Source organism: Miniopterus natalensis, chromosome 6 (genome assembly GCF_054644295.1).
Source record: "Miniopterus natalensis isolate mMinNat1 chromosome 6, mMinNat1.hap1, whole genome shotgun sequence".
NCBI classification, from domain to species: Eukaryota; Metazoa; Chordata; class Mammalia; order Chiroptera; family Miniopteridae; genus Miniopterus; species Miniopterus natalensis.
Genome location: NC_142086.1, coordinates 40,930,170 through 40,945,619, shown reverse-complemented (window position 1 = coordinate 40,945,619; position 15,450 = coordinate 40,930,170).

The window sequence follows — 15,450 nt, the reverse complement described above, 5'->3', positions numbered from 1 at the left end:
TCTTGCCAAACTGGCAATCTAAAGTCCTAGTTATAATTCAGAATTTTTGCTTGTCCAAATATAATTCAAATGCAAGGTTGGATATTCTCTTAGCCAAGTTATGATTAATATTGGAAGTATCTGCTATGCTAAATGCACTGGGCTGGGAAACACAGGTTTGGAGTTTCCGGCCTGGATCTATTTGTAATTAGTTCTGTGGCAGTGGACTAGTAATTACCATTCACTGGGCCTCCGTTTGGAAAAAGAGGTTGGGATAAATGTTCTATAAGATTACACCTAGCACCAAGAATCTACTGAACTAAAGGAAGAATGAATATATTATAGCTATGGTAAAAAGACAAAGAGAATATTTTCAAAGTTTTCTTATCTAGATGAGTAAGAACAAGAGGGGTACCTTAATTTCTACTATTCTAAAACACTTCCAGGACTTCCACAATGTGAAAGTTCCATGTTTTACTATTTTAAAGCTTTTTCTTTAAGAAAAAAAGTGTCTTTCCCAAGAAAAAAAGAAAGGGGCCATTTTTTATTAAGGTTCAAGAAACTAGTCAACACAGCTTTGGACACTTGAATAAAATGGATTTTTGCAAAAAATAAAAAATAGACATTCCTCAGCTTGGCTATGGGAAAATCCTGTAACTCCCTATGTCTCATGAAAGATCTGGGCTCTTGCTCTTTTTTGGAGATATGGGTGTTCTTCATGGTGACGAAGTGTGGGAACCGGCTTCCTGAGCCACTGCAAAACATGCTGCGTGTTCCCGAGTATCAATTTTACTTACTGATTTCAAGAAAGGGGGTTGTTATTTCTATATTAAGACAACCACAGCTCTCTTATGTAAGAGAATAAAATCTTGTGTTAATGTTGAAGAAACACATGGATTCCAAGATATTACCCTCCTTATAGCAGATGCATCAAGTGACTACAGTCAGCCCCAAATGTTTGCGTTTCCTCTGTCTCCAGGAGACTTTGAAGGAAATGTCTGAGAGGCAGCTTTCCAGAGTTTGTAAAATATTTATTGACATGGTTTGCGATATAAATAAATTTAAAGCTTGGTTTTTATTATCAGCTGCAGTTTTGCATACTGAAAGAGAATTTTGTTCAGAGGCAGACAGAACCAGATCACGTCTGTCACTTACTAGCTTTGTAGACTGGGTATGTAGCTTCATTTTGCAGAACCTCAGTTTCCTCATTTAGAAAAGAGTGATGATGACTTAATAAGGTTGTCATGAGGATTAAATTAGATAACTTAGGCTAGATGCTTTGCTCAGCACCTTCAATAGTATAAGTCTACAATAAACGTCTGTTTCTGTCTCCCTTCCTCTTCCTGCTTGGGACTTTAATAGGCCCCTTTTAGATTATCTAAATTATAACAAGTAAATGTCTCCAGGATGTATGCACTTATATGTTTTCAAAGGAAACATCTGAAATGTTGATTAATTGCAAAAATTGTGTCAGAACCTTTTTTTTAAAGCAGTCATCTATTCTTGTAGATGTTTGTTTTTTTTACTCACACTGCAATACACTTCATACATACCATGCAAAATGCATATACAATATACCCCCCCACCCTGCTTCACTGCCAGAAAATACAGTGCTAGGAGAAATTTAAAGATAATGAAGCCCAACCATCTCAGAGTAGATACATCTGAAACCCATAAAGTGTGCCTAAGTTGCCTAATTATTAGCTCAGATCCCCTAACCTTGCTGGTTTGCAGTTGAGGTTACTTCCTTCGTCTCTCTTCCCTTCTATTTCTTTCTTTCACAAATATTCTCTAAGCACCTAATATGCTTTAGCCGCTGTGTTAAGTAGTAGAGATACAAAGAAACTAGAACAAATTCTGGTCCTCAGAGAGATCAGAGGTTAGTGAAGAAAAAAGGAAAAAAATTAAAAATGACATCGTCTTAAAGAAAGAGCAAACAGGAGCATGTGCAAAGCACTGGGGAATGCTAAGGAATGGTCCATCTTTATTCCCCAAATGAATAACTGTTGTTCAGCTCCTTTCAGCTATAAGCTGCACCAGATTTATTTCTGGGTCTAGAACGTTATAAGTGACACCTAGTTCTCTATGATATTTATTCAAGAATCTGTTGAAGAGATAATTGTTCTAGTTATTGCTAGTCAAATAGAAAGACTATATTGTGTGGGTTGGATGGACATGCTCTATTAAGAAAAACAAAGGTTGAAGATACAGGGTTACTTAGATAAGAAAAGTTTGGGAATGCATGTTGTAAAAATCAATGTCAAAATAGGAGTAATTTCTCAAAAGACTGAAAGTAGAATAACCCATGGAGAGAAGAGATAAAGGAACATGTGAACAGGGAAGGAAAATATGTAATCAGCCATTTAATAAGAGAAAAGTTTATTCTGAATAAAGTCAGCAATAATAGATGAAAATTACAAATGAAAGATAATAGTTTTAACCTTGATTTATTCAAATTGGAAATATATTTGGAGCTTTTCAGGTTTTATTTTTTTAATTTTTATTCTTATTTATTAATTAAGTATAGTACTGCTGTTTACTCCTACTTGTGGCTTATCTAAAGCTCAGTGTTCAAAGCCAATCTCTCTGCCTGTATCCCCTCATCGAGCTAGTCTGTTCAACTCTGTTCTTTGCATCCCACTTATATTCTCTTCTTTCTATTGCCACAATCCCATCCTCAGGAGAGGCCCTCACCACTCTTACCAGGACCATTATAACAGTCTCAAGTCACGGGTCATCCTCACTTAGAAATTCTGCCCAAAGTACACACGTGTTTGAGTCAACTCCCTGTTCAAAGAAACTTTGCAGATTTCATACAGTGCAAAGGAAATGAAAAATAAACACATTTCTGTGTTTGCATATCAAAGTTCTCCAAAGTTTAGCCCTAATGAATCTTTCCTTCTTTATTTCCCATTGCAAATATCTCTCTTCTTTTCTGTTTTGTTTGCACCCTAAGCTCCTAATTCTGGCTGTACCATTTTATTTTCCAAACATGTTCTGCATCCCCTGCCTCTAGGCTTTGGTTTACCAAGACTTTCTATTCACCAGCTGTTCTCCCTACATCTGTTTGCAAATACCATTTAGCATTTAAGGCCCAGTTCAGAATCCACCACTTAAGAGAAACCTTTGTATATCACTTATGTTAGATGAACTAGTTTAGCAGAGCTTTATTACTTGATCATCTGCTGAGTTACTTAGAAATATTCTTGACTCCACCCCTTGACTCTGAACTCCCAATAGGTAAAAGGCAATTCCTACGTATCTATGAGCGTTCTTCAAAATAGAAGCCGACTAGTACATCATTGCAGGTAAATGATAAAAATCGAATTATCTAATCAAATACTGAAATTTTTAGTTCCATACATGGTTTATTGTGTTCCTTGGTTTATTATCTGATATATTTTCATTTTTGGATAAGTATTTCTCTTTTGCTTTCAGAAGTACTTAAGTTTAGAAGATGAATTTAGAGGCCAATTTGCCTTTAGGCTAATGAAACTTAAGCTTCGTATATCTTCTTCCATTTTCTTCACTGTTCCAAAGCCCTAGGAGGGGCCCTAGCAATGGACTTTTATGATTATATGCTTTTGTAAAATTGCAAAAGCATGATCACTAAGGTGCAATCATTTAAAACTCTTGTGTTCTTTTGTACACAATTTTGTATTCATTTTTTAAAATAGTATAAGCTCCAGGCCCCAACAGAGCTGGATCTGTCCCTGTGTCGGGGGGAGGGATGCTCTTCACCATGACATGCGCTTAGTTGAGACTGACTAGATCTGGGTTAAGGTGACTTCACCTCAACAGGAAAAGGTGGCATGCTTTGATGCTTTCTCCCACCTTGCTAAACCTTGATGAGAGTCTATTACCTCAATATATGGTGCTGTTGGTAGGCCAGAAGGCAGTGATGCAGCAGAACTGGTGACGCTCATATTGGGCTGGTGGCTTTTACATCTGTGGGTAAGTCAGTATTTCTCAGTGACCTGACTGGCGTATACACCTGGAGGTGGCAGCCTGTGAGTTCATCACTCTTACTTCCAAGTTAGTATCGTCAGGTACAAAGTCACCAATACCAGCACTTGGGCCCCCTAATATTATGCAGGGTACCAAGAATGGAAAAGAACACTATCAGGCCCTAACCTGAACCTGGTCTTCATTATTCTGAATGGGCTGAAACCCTTGGGTCCCGAGAATATTGTTGAAAATGAACTGGAAGGCATTGCTATCTATTTGAAAAGTAAAAGACCCAGAATGGGCTTTAAAAAGAAAGTTGAAGGAAGAAGTGGTCTCAGTCACCAGCCTTCAAAGGAAGCTGGATGCAGAGATTGTAAAAAGCCTCTTCGTGAGAGACAAGATCCATAGTGTCTAAGTCACTGCAGAGTGATGCTACAGCTGCTAGCCTCATTGGTGTGATAGAAAGAAACATCCTTTGTACCTCTGGGCTAAATAAGCTTGAACAGATCTCTACTGAGAAGCTGGATGTCATCTATAAAATGACTCCCCAGTGATACATCTCTACCTGCCACTGTGGGAATTTTCACAACCTATTGGAATAGATCTGGGACTAGTGAGGACTTAAACCAGTTCCAAAGGCCAGCTACCAAATTAACATCTCCAAGACTGCTCTCTGACTAAAGCCCACAGTGGAGGAAATTTTAATGAAGATTCACCCAAGCAAAACAAAATTTAAAAACTGCACACATTGTGACCTCCCCACAGTGACTAAGCTCACTGTCCCAAGCTCTATCTTGATTTTGGAAGCTGGTAACTTTGGATTTAGGGAAGAAAATAACGCCCAACCCATAATGTCACTTTTCTTATCTTGCTCACCCTTTGAATATTGAACTGAATAAAAGTCCTGTTTTTTTATGTGACAAAAAAAGTAATTATTGAATGGAAATAACTAAATCACCAATTAAGTTTCCCTGTAAAGTATACTAAATTCTTGGAGTTTCTTTCCCCCTTTTCTCTACTTCAGCTTTGAGTTAGGTAACATTGGTAACTTGTGAAAGTCTTGTACTCTAAGACTCTTTGCAATATAATGACTTCTTGATTGCAATAAACCAAAGGAAGATACAAGGTTAAGTTTGAAAGCAGAACAGTATCATGGCATCCTCATACTTATATTCAAGGGAGATCTATATTTTCCCACCATTTAGTTAAAGTAGTAAACATAGTTCAGTCTCAGTGAGATAAGAAAATTAAAGCATATTGCTCCTGAGAGACTTGGTACCCAGTCCAGCAAGGGACTACTTCATTGTCATAGCCCAACGTGGGGGTAGTGGATGTGTGGGGTGTTAAGTCAGCATTTCTCCTGCTGTTGGGACAAAGGGGAAGAAAGATTAACAACATTCTGCTAACACTCTACCATTGTTACTACTCTAGTGGGGGTTTATAAGGACCCAGCACTTTGACCTTAGTACCCCAAAGAGGGTTTTCAGTGTAACAACCAACCATTCCATAGTTATAGTACCACCAGGCTTTTTCTAACCACTGACCATTTCACTAGACACAATTCATGAGTTTATAGAATTAATATTGCTTTTGTTTCCCTCTTACCTAGTAAAGAAAGTCGTCTTTGCAGAATTTGATACCCAAGGTGCCTATTAACATAGAGCAGTGATTTTAAAGCTTTTTCATCTCAGGGCACACATAAACTAATTAATAAAATTTGCAGCCCACCAAAAAATAAATTGTAATTTTTGCCGATCTGATTTTTAAAATTCTGATTCATTCACACCAGATGGCTATTGTTGTGTTGGCTGCTGTCGCTTTTTTATTTGACAGTCTAAGGAAAAAGAGGTCAGCGCTCCTGACTACATAATCAGGTATTGAATGCTTTAAAAATTCTTGTGGTTGAAAATCACTGACATAGAGGGTTAATATCTGGTGACAACAAAGTCAAAATCATTATCAGAGCCTGCTAATATTTTGCAATAAAATAAAGCTGGACAATTAAAAATCAATGCCACATTACCACACTTTTAGCCTTTATAAACACTATGAAAAGTACCTGTGTACACAGTGGTAACTTTGTTTTACTGATTAAAACACAACACAAAACAAAAACTGAGGCTTAGAGAAATTTAGAAACTTGTCAATTAATGACCACATAGTAGCAGAGTGGAAATAGACTAGCACTTATAACTTGTAGCTAATGATAAATGATTTTAAGGCAGTCAGTGTCTTTTAATGACTGTTTACTGATCTTAATGAAAACTGCTTGTTAGAAATGCTGGTTATGTCATAACTGGATCAGTAAACCAAACACCACTTGAGGATAAACAAGGAAAACTGTAGGCTACTATAAGGACTAAAGAACTTTTTCAGTGTAAAAAAGACCCAGGAAAGGTTACAGACCAAGTGGACTGTTCATTCTAATGGAGGACAATCTCAAAATTAATAAGAAAAATTATTAAAAAAACACTGGAAAGATGTCTTAACCCTCTGTGGGCATGCTTCAGTTAAAGTATCTAAGCAAACTCACTTGTAAAATAAACATAATTATTCTTTTGTTGAATAGGGTATATAAAATTCAGGGCCAGTGGTGAGCTACCATAAGCACCAGATAAGCTATTTCTTACCCTTGGCTTCATAAAATGTTATTGAGACACAGCCCAATAGTGGAGTATAGTTTTAAAATCTTGTCTAGGTAATTGCTGAACTGAACAAAATATACACACTGCAATCCACACATATTCTATAAGAACTTAGAAAATTTTATTGTACTTTAAAAATAAATTGGGAAAAAATAGCTTTATTTTCACATAAAAGATCAAACCTTTTATTAAAATCATCTTAAAATAATTTGTTATTTTTGTCCTCATAGAAAATATTTTACTCCCCAACCCTCCAGAAGAAGGTGTGTGATCACCTACAGAAGGCCTGGAGTGGGCTCAGAGTGTGTGTATGTTAAATAATGACTTGGGGTGAGTGAGGGGGGCAGCTGTCAAGGAAACAAATCAATTGGCCAATTGAAATGTCATTTTTCCACTCATTGCAGGATGTTGCCATGTCTCTCTTCCTCTCTTTTTTTTTTCACTCTCTTGTATTTTGATTTAGATATAAAAGCTAAGACATAATTTAAACTGACAGCAGAATCAAACAGTGTGACCTTGCCAGGATTGTCTCAGGCCTTCAACACAATCCACTGGGGGTAAAACACGAGCAGGGGGAGGGGGGAGTGAGAGCACGACAGAAAGGGAAAGTGAGCCTCTCCAGATGGCCCTGCTGCGCACGCGGTCCTCGGGGGCTGGTCTCGGGTCTAGAGGTCTCCAAATCTGTCTGACACGGGAATGAGAGCTGGAATGAGAAGGGGAAGAAAAGATGAAATAGAGCAAGAGAAGAAAAAATAGAGCAAGGGCAAATGCCAAAGATTGGACCGACAGAATAGCGGTGATAACAGAAGACCTCAAGCGTGGCCGACAATGACTGGTCTGTAACATTTCAGAGGTTAGTCTTGCCCAAGCAGAAACAGCCAGTGTCCACTTTGGCAACAGGGTAACCAGGTGAACACTACCTTGTCCAATGACAGAAAATACGACAGGCAAGAGGGCACTTAAGGCCTTGGCTCACAATGGACCCCCCCCACAAGGCTCTCAGCAATAACTGATTTGTCTATCCAGAGGAGAGATGGGAGGCCTAATACGTATGTTTGAGATGATTGTATACAGGATAAGATTGTTTCTGGCTTTTTTTTTTTTTTATAACTCAGATTGGCAATGTTTTAATTGGCAGTGTTGATAACCTTTTCCACCATGAGGCATACATGTGTCTACGGGTAGGGTGGCCTCTCCAGATAGCATATGGCTTGGAAAGCCAAATCAGCAGATTGTTGGGTTGAAGGATGTTCACCCAGGAAAGCCTGGATGAGTCACCCTGCCCCATGTCAGGCAGCTCTTTTCTAGTGCCAGTGTTTTTCCGCCCTGGAGAATGTTGGAAAAATCCAGTACAGTTGCCTTTCAGACAAAATTGTTTAAAAAAAAAAAAGGGACAGCAGAAAAAGGCAGGACAGTGTGGTGCATATAGTGAAATGTTTCTCAGGAGAAACATCAGAGGAAAGCCAGGGTGGGAGAAAGGATTAGAAAGGAGTTTATGATGGAAGAGTGATCTAGCACACATTCCTGCTCTGGCCAGATTTATTATTGGACATGACAGCAATGAAGATAACAACAGTTACAACAGAAACAACAAACGACTGCCATCTGAAGAGTTTTGGCTTTGTGTTTGGCACCGTCTTAAGTGCTCCATGTAACATTTCCTTTAACCCTTACAGCAACATGAAGAGGGAGATGCTTAGAAAATGGCAGTGAGTATAACCGTCGGAGTTGACTCCCAACTTCCTCACTTTAACTCAGAGGATTCCAGTCCATTGTCAACGAGTCCATGCCCTTCATGACCCCTGACTTTGGTCCTGGGATTTTGAAGGTAACGATGCAGTACAGACATAGTTTGTGTCCCTTGAGATACCTAACATTTAACTGCTAAAAAAAAAAATTAAAACATGAAACTACCTCAATTTTTCTTTCGAATGAGATCATATATAAAAACAATATTCCTTATGAAATAACAGAAAATAACAGAATTTTGATCCAAATGATACATGGAAATCATGATACAAAATGAGAATCCATGAAGGGTGACACTGAGCTGAATCCAGGGAATTGCTCAGGTCTTGCAGACATAAGAGGGACCAGAATGGTGTTCCAAGCAGAGGGAGTGCCCTGAACACCGAAGTGAGAATGAACAGGCTACAGTCAGGGGCAGTGAACTGATTGGTGAGATGAGAATGGAGGGCCTGGTTGGGAGCAAGGAGCTCAGGGACCAGGTTAGGAAACTCACTGAGAGAGAGTCTGAGGAAGGAGAGGATACTTGATGTGGGAGCAAAGCTGTGGTAGATTTCTGAGCAAATGGGTTACACAAGATGAAGGTGGTGTCAGAGATTACTACCATCGCCAAGCTGATGGATGGAGATTAGAGACACAGAGAGTAAAGATGGCATCGTCAGATGCTTCTCTCGGCGTAGGGTATAAGGGATGAGAGATGACTCGGGGGCTATATAGCTAACAGGGCAGATACGAGGTTGGAATCCAACATGACTACCTAGATTCTTCCTTCATTCGTCCGTTTTTTCCATTGCTCCATCATCCTGAGGCTTTGCACAAAGAGACTTGTAGCTTGGACTCTGACATTCTTCCATGGGCCACAAAATTGAACAAGTAGAAACATAGGAGGCCCCCAAAGTTTTGACAGCTCTGAGCTCACAGTCAGAGCATCACGCACCTGGGTGCCACTGAATTAAATGACAGAGGAGGCACTTTATCTCTAAACTCTACAACTTCTAACTCCATAGTCCTGGTTGCCATAATATGGCATTTATACTGTGAATTTCCAGTCTCTAATGATATAACTGCCATTCCTTCCTCCTTCCTTTTACTGCCATCTCTCCCAAATTCAGCTCTCTTGACCTAGGACCTAATCCTTATGAGGTGCTAAGTCATTTCTATAGGGTCCTGTGGCATTGAAGATGGAAGGGAGATTATTAGTACTCAGGTGATGCAGGTGATGGTTTCGATCGCTGCGGAGTACACGACCTAGTTTATCTTTAAAAAATCATCTGTAAGAAGTTAGCATAACTTCTGTGAGATGCAGCTTTAAGATCTGAATGCTCAGCTTTTGCAGTGAAAAGCAGATGCCAATAGAGCTTGTGTTCCACACAACAGAAATAAATCAGCTCTGCCTTTTTTATAGTCAGCTCGCACGCTTGTGATATAATATATGGGCTTCCCTGACTCCTAGCTCCAGAAGCGGGAGTGGGGGGGGCCTGGGGTGGAAAGGTGCTGGTTGTAGGCTTGTAAACATACCTTTTAATGAAAAAGAGCCATGGTGTGCAGAGCACGCTCCTCCCCAGCTCTGCGAGTTGCCCTTGCTCTTCGGCGAACGGGGATTACCACATCTTTTCACTCCACCAAGTTTCCTTGACTTGGCAGTTTTTCTGATTGCCTGGCAGTCATAGACCATCTGTCTTTTGCTGATACAAAGACTTGGGAAATGAGGGAATTGGAAATGCACAATTTCCATTGCTAGGGACCCCAGCACAGAGATGTCCCTGAGCTGAGACTTGCTGTGGTTGCTAAAGTATAGAGCCAGTCTTCTCCCCACTTCTCAGCCAACTCATTTCCCTCTTGCCCCCTGCAGCTCCCCTGTTCTCTCCCTTTAACCTTGCCTGCCTCTGGCAATCCTTGGTACACTTGTGAGTGGAAGTTGTCCACAAGTAGCCTCCTTACTGAGCATGTAGTATGTTTTCATCATTTATGTTTGAAAAAAATAAACATCTCTGCTGTCAATGACAGCAACTCGTGTCCTGAGCACAGGACCTTAAAAACACATATTTCCTTCATTTCAGCTCATTGGAAATCTTTCCTTAACCCACTGTGTCACAGGGGCCTCCCAGGCTCAAGTCCAAAGAGACTCTTCTTTTAACTGAGGTTTCCCTACCCAGTCCTATTAGGGGCTCTGGTAAGGACAGAGAAAACATGTAGCAAAGGCCTCTATGAGTACTCGGCTACCCTCAGTGCCTGGTTTAGCACCTCGGCTGTGCATCCCCTGCATTCAAAATTATCCATTAATTGTTATAAAAGAAAAGAAGGCATCCCACATTTCAAAATACTTTTTAACTTTAAGGTTTTTTTGCAGAGCAGTTTGAAATTTTCATAAAAACTTCAAAGACAGCATAACATTCCCAAATACCCCACACCTATTTCCCTTTCTTATTAACGTCTTCCATTCATATGGTACATTTATTACAATTAGTGAACCAAGGCTGATTCATTATTACAGACTAAAGTCTATACTTGACTCGGATTTCCTGAGTTTTTACCTGATGTCTTTTTTCTGTTTTGGAATCCCATTTGGAAACCACATCACATTTAAGTCATGTCTCTTTAGGCTTCTCTAGGCTGTGACAGTTCCTCAGACTCTCCTCGTTTCTGATGACCTTGACAGTTTTAAGGAGTACTGGTCAGGTATATCGTGGAATATCCCTCAGCTGAAATGTGTTTGATACTTTTTCTCATAGATTGAGGTTATGGATTTTTTGGGAAGAAAACCACAGAGGTAAAGTACCATTTTCAGCACATCATATCAAGGGTGTATACTATCAATATGACGTATCACTGTTGATGTTGACCTTGATCACCTGGCAGAGGGAGTATTTGGCAGGTCTCTCCACTGTAAAGTTACTGCTATTTCCCCTCCCCGCACTATACTCTTTGGAAGAAAATCATTATCCGCAACCCACACTTAAAGAACTGGAAGTTATGCTCAATCTCCTTGAAGGTGAGGCATGTGTGTAAATTTTTGCAAGTGTTCTGAACATGAAATGTATCTATTTTCCCCATTTGTTAATAATTCAATCATTTATAACAGTATGGACTCATAAATGTTTATTTTATTGTTTAGATTATAATTCAATACTACTTTATTTTGTTGCTTACATTGTGTAGCTTTGACTATTGGGAGGTCATTCCATTGTTTCATTGGCATGTGGTGAATATTTGATAAATTTTAGCTTCTGGTACGTTATCATCTTTATTGTCTTCATTATCTGCTCCTATGAGTGTGTGTTTCCAGTTCCCATTCTCCAACCACCCATCATGGGCATCCTGGAATGTCCCTATCTTGACCTTACAGGAAAGATAAATTTGCAGGGCAAATAATTTCCCCCTGTGAGTGCCCAATATCGCCATCCACAGCATTTGATATACAGACACATTTCTTTTAGCTATAAAATTTCTTATACTCTGTTGTAGAGTTGTGCAAGGAAACTTTGGAAAAGGTAGGGAAGGAACACAGGAAGAAAAGAGCTAGGTTTACTTTTGATTTAAGAGAACAGATTGGTTGGTAAGCTGTACAAAGTCTGTTTTTCCTAGATCCTGTTTAAACTTCTTTCCTGGAGTCTATTCATCACCACTTCTGCTCCCTTCCTGAAGGTGGGTAGGTGGAGGCATGGAGTTAGTGTGTGTGTGTGTGTGTGTGTATCCATCTATATCCCAATTTCTCTCCTCTGGAAACAGGCAAACTGCACGCTGTGTGAGGGAGGGTGTGCAAGGATCCGTGGCAGAAACTAGGTCATGATGATTAGCAACCTTCATTAATTCTGGTGCTATCCTTCTGTTCTCAATATTAACCCCAAGTTATACACAACCATCATTCACGGAGTTACTTGAAATATAAATCTATCATTTTTACTTTAGCTTAGGAGCATCCTGAAAAACCTCTTCCCAAAGCACATACTTTAAGCAAGTAGATACCAACACTGAAACGTGAGCAGAAAGGGAGAGAGAAGCAGTGATTTGCTAATGAACGAGGTTAGGATTTTCTTTTCTTTCAAGTGTCATGTTTAGGGCTTAAGCGACTCTAATCTAGAGAAAGAACTCAGAAGATCTCGGAGATGCAGGGGTTTTGCGAGGTCGCCTTTCTCTACTTTAATACTTCTAATGCAGGGGAGATGATCAGAAGACATTAGTCAAGCAGTGCAGGCCCGGCTGACTGCTGCATTGCTTTCCTCATAATTTAAAGGCATTTTGGCCACAGTTTATCACTGCCAAGCTCATCTCCGGGTCCTGGCAGAATACAGCACGGGGACAATAGGGGATGTGAAAGGAGCTGGCTCTGGGTAGAGGCGGGAGCCCTGATTTGCTGCTCTCATCTCTTGTTGGTCCTCGCTGTGGCCAGTGCCAGGCTCCTGGCTCCCGTTTCAGCATCACCTCTGTCTCCCTTTGGCAAGAGGGAGCCGTGCGGGGCAGGATCTGTTTCCACGGGACCCCAGTGACCTTTTGATGGCAGCTGAGGCTGGTATTGAAAAGAAGCGGAACAAAAGGAGTGAGGAGGAAGCCAGGGACACAAAGGAAAGGAGAAAGAGGCGAGGGAAATTTGTACAGCTGTTCATCAGTTTCCTAATATATGGAAGGTAGCAGGAGAGTGCGGAGTGAATGCATGGCTAAGGCTACCTGCTTCCAGTCGAGACTGTGATCACTGCCCAGCCGGTGTGGCTTAGCAGTTGAGGGTAAACCTGTGAATGCGGAGATGATGGTTCGATTCCCAGTCAGGGCGATTTTCCCGAGAATCTGAACTCAGGCCCACATTTTGAGGCTCCTGCCACAGCGTCCAAGGCCACCCTTCCTGTAGTCCACTGTGCCCTTCTTTGTCTCTATCTTCTCACCTTACCACCCTCCCGAACGCGCCTGGGGCTGGTGCTGTATCTGTTTCTGTTGTTGCTGCATTGGCAACTTAGCTTATGGATGGAGACACGGAGCCACAGATTCCTGGCAGAGCTGTGCTCACGTGCTGACGAGCAGACCCTGGCCCCGGGCACCTGTCCAAGAGCAGGTGCCTGGCTCTCGAGCTGTGTCTCAGAGGAGGCAGGGTGAAGTCCAACACCGTCTTCTTGCTGCTTCGAGGTTATGATCTACCACCAGCACTTCTCTCAGCAGATGAAAGGAAAGGAGGTCTCGCTGCCAAGGTTAGGAACACTAGACGTGGGAGGTGGCCACAGGGAGCATCTGTGACAGCTTAAGGATTCTTAGCTTGATGGATGGGTAAGAAGATTGAATGAGACGTTGCGTTTGTTTACATTGGACTATTGTCCATGAACCTGAGTGGGTTGACCTTCAGGCCATGAAATGTCTGCGTGTTTTCTCAGATCAACAGTGAACTCCAAGGTGAGGCTCAGAGGACCTGAATTTATATCATGACAGGGCTATTTGGGACAAATTATCCTGGCTTAATAATATGCATTTACTTTTGTAAATTACACATTAAATTAGATAAATATAGAACTTGTGTGACAGTTATAGTTTTAGAAGAGCAAATGGAAGGTAATGAAAGCAGGACTTAAAGTTTATATGAGGCATAATACCTCAGAGTTAAAGGGTTATAAGCACACAAAAGAAATGTTAGGAAGTACTATAGGATGGATGGCACAAAGGTAGGAAAATGAAAGATGTGTGTAAGGCAATGAAAAAAAAATGTTTTGAGAGAACCTAAGGGTTTTTGTAGAATATAATGAAAGAAAACTTTGAAAAGAATGACATACCTGGTATGAGGTTTGTCCTCTTAAAATCAGTGAGCCAATGAAAGTATTATTTATTAGGGGAATGATTTGACTTTAAAAATTTAGGAATATTAATCTGGCAGCATGTAAATAATTTATTAGAAATATTAAAAGTGAGAAACACTATTTTTAATTAGAAAAATCTGTCAATTGCCCTAAGAAAATTTAAAGGACCTAAATTAGTGCCCAATGAAAAAGGGAGGTAAAGGTGGATAGATGAATGTATGGGAGAAATACTTCACAGAAATAATGGAGCAACTCCATTTACTTTGTGGGACCAAGAAGAAGGGGGTAAGAATGATGTACAGGTTAGATGTGAGAGTTATCTGACTACTACATAATCCTCCCAGTTGTGTCAAAGGGGTTGATTTTTTGATTTGATCAACTAAGAGGTTTTGACCTTGGCTGATTAGTAAAATGGTGACATAACTGACAATTTGAAGAAGAGCCAAAGAGCAGAGATATTTTATAGGCAGTAGAGAGAATATTATGCTATAGTTAACAGTGGAATATGAACTAGAACACTGTGGTGCTCATGCAGAGCCAGTGCTCAGAAAAGGTGGCAGGTTGGAGCTACAGGCTTAAAGTCTTTTATATACAAGAATGAAGTCGTGAGCTGAGACAACATATTGAAAGTTGAGTATGCATAGGGCAAAGAACAGAGAGCCAAGAATTGGGCTGATATTACAACCTTCCTCAAAGGTCAGGAGGAAAAAATGTAAAGTTTTCAGAGATGGACCAGTCTAAGAAATGGGGGGAAAATCAGAATCCCGTTCTGCTTAGGATAGAATCTGAATTACAAGGGGTTAAGGAGCGAATGGGTATAAAGATGGAAGCTACTATTATTGACTAATGTTCAAGAGCATGAAGTTAACTCCAGCCACAGTGATGCCCATAAAACCTTCCTATTTGGAACAAGATTCAGGTTGTTCTCTTATTTCAAATCCCATCCCATGTTTGCTATACATTTTCATTTGCACACAATACTTTATATTGTCTAAGATTTAACAAACAGATTTATATTTCTCTATATCCTAGGAAACAGATTGAGAGAGTCCAGAGGGTGTCAAATAATTTTCTTCCCCAGCAGATCTTCTTCTCTGTCTGGCCAGGGAAGACCTGATCTTTCTGGATCTTGGGTGGTAGACACTGCCTCTGGGCTGTGTTTGGTTTCCCTGAGCTCCATCTGCCATGTGAGCCCACCATGCTTTCTTATATATTTTTTTCCTCCAGTGGATCATATTTCTCTTATTCTGTATTATCTCTACTTTGCCTTGTGTCTGCAGAACTCTTTTATGCTCATATTTGCATCCTTACCTATCATTTAAGAAACTAAGATATTAATGTGTCTCTTTATAATGTTG